The 6937-nt window shown below is 45.6% G+C and overlaps 1 pseudogene; it reads right to left on the reverse strand.

The window, feature by feature from the left end:
• Positions 1-6112: 6112 nt before the first annotated feature.
• Positions 6113-6246, reverse strand: LOC115945116 (U2 spliceosomal RNA; annotated as a pseudogene).
• Positions 6247-6937: the final 691 nt, after the last annotated feature.

Consider the following 6937-nt stretch of genomic DNA (forward strand, 5'->3'; position numbering starts at 1 on the left):
AACAGGTGGATGTGGGGTAGCAGGTGATGCTTGTGGAATATTCTAGTAACATCTGCCGGGATTATCCCCAGACCCAGGTGCTGCAAACACTAGCCTGCGTCAGGAATGGGGTAGGAGTGAGTGGTTGCTGCTCACAGCGAACCCGGGAGGAGGCAGCCTCCCTGCATGCTGGCCTCTTGCCTGGAGAAGCAGCTCCATCTCTCAGGGGCCCCCAGAACGTGGTATCTGGGAGCACCAAAGGGGCGCAGCTTAGAGGGAGATGTCAAGGTGTGGGGACTGTGAAGGTACCCCACTTCTGCTGCAGACCCAAGTGAGGTCGTGGCGCTCCCTGCGGGCCTCTGGCTCCCTCGGCTCAGGATGGACTCGGCAGAGCCCTGGGGCCCATGTCTCGGGCACCTGCACACATCTGCCTAGTTCTGCACCTGCGGATGGAATCGTTCAGGGAGGGAAGGGTGGACATAAGGGAATAAAAGAACAAGACGGGACGAGGAAGCAGAGAAGGAAGAAGAACTTAGCTTTGATCCTGTCGCCCACGTGATCACTGCAGGGTGGAGCATCTCCAGCCTCGGTGACAGTGACCCATGCTGCCTGCAGAACCCCTGCAACCCTAGCTCCAGCCCCCTATGAGTCACATCAGCACCCAGACAAATGTGACTCAGTGGAGGCCACCAAGGTCAGGGATGGGCAGCAACCCCTGAATCCAGGTGTGCGAGGAAGACAGGTGGACCTCGGGGGCTGTTGGCAGAGCCCAGTGACATGGGTGCCAGGGTGGGAAATGTAAAGATCCCCTGCCCCTTATGATCAACTCCCTGTTTAGTTTTGCTTTGCTCATGAAACCAAGGCATGTTGCCTTAGTTGCATAGATTTTAAAAGAACAAGGGAAACGCAAGAAACGAAGACCTTCCCAGTGTTGGACAGTTGTCCAATGTCCAGATGTGTCTAAACCCCAAATTGAGCCACTTCTGTGCAGGCAGGCCTGCATGCAGCTGGGGGCGAGGAAAAGGGTGTCACTTCAGGGACTGTCCCCTAGATGGCGCCCTGAGACTATGTTTGCATTATTTTGAACTCTACATTCAAATCTTTCAAGTGCAGGTTCTTTGCACACTATAAGGTGATGCTTCACATTTCTGGTGTGGACTGGTGCATTTTGTTATTTCTTTTCCCAATGGTCAATTAAACTACGAGTTTTTAAACCAGACATTTGTGTAGATGGCCTCCTAGTTCCCCGGAAGAAGTGGGGGAAGGGACGTTAACTTTGGACTTGACTGACCTGCATAACCTTGAGAAAGTTGCTCACACCCTCTGAGCCTCCATTTCTCCATCTACAAATTGGAGATAATAGGACCTGGCTTCCAGAACTGCTGCAAGCATCAAATGAGATACTTTGTATAAAATTCCTTGATCAGCCTATGGCACATAAATGCTCATTAAACTGGGGTCTCGGGATTTGAATGGTGGTTCAGAACACAAAGCTTAGAGCAAGACAATCTACCGTCGTTTCTATTAGCTGAGTGGTGCTGGGTAACTCATTTGGCTTCTCTGTATCTCAGTTTCTACACCTCTACAATGGATACACCACTATTTAAGACAGTAACTTCCATACTGCTGTAAGGTTTAAATGGGTGGACGTGCATAAAGCCCAGTGGCCAGCAAGGAGTGGCCGGTATAGCCATCGTGAGCACACAAGCGGCAAGAAAGGTCCTTGGAAAGGCTTCAAGGGCTGTCCAACCTCCGGTGCCACATTCAGGAGCGAGGGGAATCTCCTGAACGAAGTAAACTAAATATTGATGTTCTATTTCATTTGATGATTAAAAAAATACTCAAGGAGTGTTTTGAGGGCCTCTCTGTTCTACCCATGTCGTTTCTCTTCCTTCCAACCAGTTCGTGTTTACTCACGGGGCCTCTGATGAGAGCAGGATCCAGAAGCCATCAGCTCCTCCCAGGAGTCAGACAGAGGGGCTGGGAGTGAAGCATCCTCCTGAGTAACATGCTCCTCACGGCCCCTGGGAACGGAGCCCCCGCAGTACGAGGAAGAGGAATGAACTCATTTCACAGGGAGCACCCGCACACCCACGCCTAAAGGATACTGCGGAGTTCTCCAGAACTTTCCAATGAATTTCCAGAATGATAAAAATGGGGTTTGTCTAAGCTTGATTCCAGCGGGAGGGCCGCAGGGCCCTGTTATATCAAGCATTTGGGCAAGTGTTTCACTGATCCTTGGGGCTCGCTCAGGGCACAGGAACCTTCAGAGTTATTGGGAAATCTTTTTTTTTTAAATTTTTAAAATTTTTTTAAAGATTTTATTTATTCATTTGACAGAAAGAGACATAGCGAGAGAGGGAACACAGCAGGGGGAGTGGCAGAGGGAGAAGCAGGCTTCCCCGTGGAGCAGGGAGCCCGATGTGGGGCTCGATCCCAGGGTCCTGGGATCACGACCTGAGCCGAAGGCAGATGCTTAATGACTGAGCCACCCAGGTGCCTGAGTTAATGGGAAATCTTAACGCAATTTTCATCAAATACTCATCTCCAACTTTGTGAGGCTTGATAGCATTTCTTTTTATTGCTGAGTAATAAATGCCCCATTGTATGGATGTACCGTAGTGTGCTTATCCATTCATCTACTGCGGGACACCTTGACAGCTTCCAGGTTTTGGTAATTACGAAAAAAGCTGCTATAAATTTCTGGGTGCCAGTTTTTGTGTGGCCATAAGTTTTAGAATCAGTTGAGAAAAACCTAGGAGGACTACTGCTGGATAATGCGATGAGGCTGCATGGAGCTTTGTAGAAATCTGCTGCCGTGTCTTCCAAGGTGGCTGCAGGACCTCATTCCCACCAGCAATGAATGGGAGTCCCTATTGTTCCACAATCTTTCCAGTAGTGCTACGGTCCATTATTTGGAGTTTAGCTGTCTTATTGGGTGTGTAGGGGTATGTCACTGTTGTAATATTTTGAAAGGATTCTAGGGGCGCCCAGGTGGCTCAGTTGGATGGGCGGCTGACTCTTGATTTTGGCTCAGGTCGCGATCTCAGGGTCAGGGGGTTGAGCCCCTCGTCAGGCTCCGCACTCAGTGTGGAGTCTGCTTGAGATTCTCTCTCTCCTTCTCCATCTGCCCCTCCCCACAAACACTCTCTCTCTCTCTCTCTTAAATAAATAAATAATAAATAAAATCTTTAAAAAAATAATAAACAAATAAAAGGATTCCTTAACAGAAGAACAATTGCTTTAGAAGAATTTTAGCTATAATCAAAGCATTTTCACTCCTGTGGAGTGTCTCTGTTCTCCCATCCCCATACACTTGCTGCTCAGGGGTCTGTGTCTTGCCTCCCCACCCTTAGTTGTTACTTGAGCCCCGGGTGGGCTTTCAATGCTGGTGCCCACCACTTCCACTGAGCTGACCTTCATAAAGCAGCTCTTCTTCTTTAGCCTGGAATATTTGGGATTCCTGCCAAAAACTTCTGGGACACTTGTCACATCTTTCATGTCTTTATGACTTTTTCATTCTTTTCTCTCTTCCTTTGTAATTTTTTTTCAACATGACAAGTGCGCTCCTTAATCCCCATCATGTATTTCCACCATCCCCCACTCTGGTGACAACAGCGTGTTCTCTGTAGTTAAGAGTCCGTTTCTTGGTTTGTCTCTCTCTCTCACTCTCTTTTTTTTCCCTTTTGCTTGTTTGTTTTGTTCCTCAAATTCTATATATGAGTGAAATCATATGGTATTTATCTTTCTCTGACTTATTTCACTTAGCATAAAACTCTCTAGTTCTATCCATGTAGTTGCAAATGGCAATATTTCATTCTTTTTGATGGCTGAGTAATATTCCATTACATATATACACACATATATATATGCCACATCTTTATCCATTCATCAGCTGATGAACATTTGGGCTCTTTCCATAGTTTGGCTAATGTTGATAGTACTTCTATAAACACTGGGGTGCAGGTGTCCCTGTGAATCAGCATTTTTGTATTCTTTGGTTAAATACTTAGTACTGCAAATGCTTGATCCTAGAGTAGTTTTATTTTTAACTTTTTGAGGAACCTCCATACTGTTTTCCAGAGGGACTTCACCAGTTTGCATTCCCACCAGCAGTGCAAGAGGGTCCCCTTTCTCTGCATCCTCGCCCACACCTGTTGTCAATCTTTTTACTATGAGAAGCACAATTAGAGAGTAATACTTTTAAGCTACCCCAACCAATTTAATCCTGCTAAAGGAAAAATCAAATGACATTAATATAGAATGACACTAATCAGAGTTTAATCTCTAGGGTTATTTCTGGATACGGTTGAAGTTTGCCTGGTTTTCATTACAAAACTGGCTTTCGGCTCACATTAAATTCTTTGGAAGTGATTTCCAGCTGCATGGCTGCTCAGGGTCCTTTCTCCAGATGGGACGAGTCTCCATCCAGAGTGCCTAGCCTGCAGAGGCCTGCATCTTACAGGAAGGAGAACACTGCCCTGCTTTCCCCAAGGAACGCTGTGGACCAGCAACTGGCATGAGCCCGAGGGCTCGTCACCCCTGAGCAATGAGACTGTGACTTGGGAGCCGTTCTGCCCCACGCAGCCTCACAGCCACCAGAGTTGGCGCTTCCCCGCAGGGTTGCCCAGCTCGCTGGAGGCCCATGTCCCTGCTGCTTCAGGGAGGCCTCTGTGCCCCACTCCTGCGGGGACATTCAGCAAGCCCGCTTGGGTGCGTCCTGAGGGCAAGCGGTGCTTCCTTGTGTGTGTGCAGGGCGGGTGGAGGTGCCACAGGACCTGTGGAGGAGTGGACGGTGGGGGGACTCGAATCCCTGCCCAGGAGAGGCCCCTGTCCCTGGGAAGGGGCTGCCCCGTGCTCGGGGTGGACCAGGGTCTGGCCCCATGGACTTGTGGAATGATGCCAAAGAGAAGAGAAACAAAGGTGGGAAAAGTTCAGATAGTAGGGGACTATGAAAATAGGGACCCAGTGGCTCCCAAGCTGAGCGTGAGGGCCAGTCCCAGTTGGGAGCCAGGATGCACACACAGTTCTGTGGGTCCGATGCCGGGACTCCAGAGAGCGAGAGTTTCAGCCGAGGGTGGCCTTATTTCCTTATATATCTGCACATGGGTGAGAGTCGTGGGACTGAAAGCCCAGGAGGGTGAGTGTTTCCAGTGGAGGTTTTGGTAGAATCCGTGGGTCAGACCACCTTCCAAGTTATGGACAAAGTCTCAGCAGGGGAATCCCGTGTCTCCAGGGCCACCTACAGGATACATGAGTGGTTAACGGAAGATCAGAGGAGATTTTATGTTAAATATATATCTAGTCTGCACTCAGCTAATCATTTTGCATAAACACTCCCTTAATGCACACTGAAGGTGCAGTCTTGGTAGTGTCTGAATTCACAAGTATCCTGATGCTTCTTTATGACATTTTCCTACTTTCAGAATAAATTGGGAACATGTCTTCAGCACTGTCAAAACAGCTTCAGCATAGACTTTGCTGATGGCCATAGACTTTCTTTGGCCCCAGGATGCCTTTTACACTCCATTGGGGTTTTTTGTGCATGCATTTTTGAAATATCTCTATTATATGAGAATTCAGCATTTCTATATCAAAAGACAGCTCTGGGGCAAATAACAGGCAGAGAGAAGGTGTCACGAATGGATACAATGAACTCTGTTTGCCTCAAAGCAGCTATTCTCTACATGGAGGGCTCATGCTATAGTCTCATTGCTACAATAATCAATTTCTACATAAGTAGAGTATTCAAATGACACCCTTAAATCAACTCATTTGCAAACGCTTTGCTATTCTTTTTTGGTGATTGCATTGGTCATGCCCAGTACATCCATTCATTCATGGTGTGCTTGGCGATGTCTATTGACATGACATGGCCAATATTTGATTATTCATCAGTGAATTATCTATGACAGACCCTAGAAGGGCATTCTGACTCCCTTGGCTTCTCTGATCAGTGGTTGTGAAGTGAGAGAACATAAAATAATATTTATTTGCACCTGAGAAATGCACCAAAGGCAATACTAAATACTGCACAATGCATCACCATGTAGGGTATAATATTTGCAGATGGGTACCATTTAGGAATTTATTTTTTTGTTTTCTCCCATTGAGAGAATTAGTAGTAATTGATTTATAATTGAGTTAATGATGTTTTGTAACTCAATAAATACTGGACCAAGGCATTCAGGTTATTTGTTTCAAAACTATGAAACCAAAGAAAACATATTGCTACACTTGATCTTAGCCAAAAGGCCGAGAAGCGATGAGAAAACATATTGCTCTAATTTTTGCTTCTTTTCTCTTTTGGATATTGAAAAACAATAAATGAGATGCATTATTCCTGCCTGATTGCCTCTCTGCAATGCTTAAGTTCTGACAGTGATTTTTAAAATGACAGTATTCTTACTCTTTTTTAAATGGACTTATATTAAAGATGAATTATACATTTCTTTTAGCAGATGGAAAAAACTTTTACTCAATTTTAATGTAGTCAATGATAAGAAATTTGACATTAAAACATCAGGAATAAAGACCTGCTCTCTTTTGAAAATCTAGTTCACACTGCAAAGTGACTTACAGCATCATAAAAACCTAATCAGAGCTTGATACCAATTGTACAGTTCCTAGCAAAAGTCACTTCATATAGTCTTTTCTAAAGATCATATTAGCTCTGCCACTGGAAAAAAATCAGGCTTATTACCCATGATAAAAGTTGATATCAGATCTACTTCAGATAAACCTATTTTATTGTGTTGACAAGATAAAGCTAGCCCGTCAAGTACATTTTCAGACCAGAGAGGAGAAAAGTGGTAGAACTTTCACTACACATTGCTAGCGGTAGAAAATGTCTTAAGTGTAGGTTGGCCAAGAAACTGTGCTCCGCCTCTCTTAATTTAATCAGTGATCAGAAACCAGGAGTTCAAATGTTCGTTTTCTTCTTTCTTTCTTTCTTTCT

Source organism: Leptonychotes weddellii, chromosome 7 (genome assembly GCF_054177405.1).
Source record: "Leptonychotes weddellii isolate Sample4059 chromosome 7, ASM5417740v2, whole genome shotgun sequence".
Lineage (NCBI taxonomy): Eukaryota > Metazoa > Chordata > Mammalia > Carnivora > Phocidae > Leptonychotes > Leptonychotes weddellii.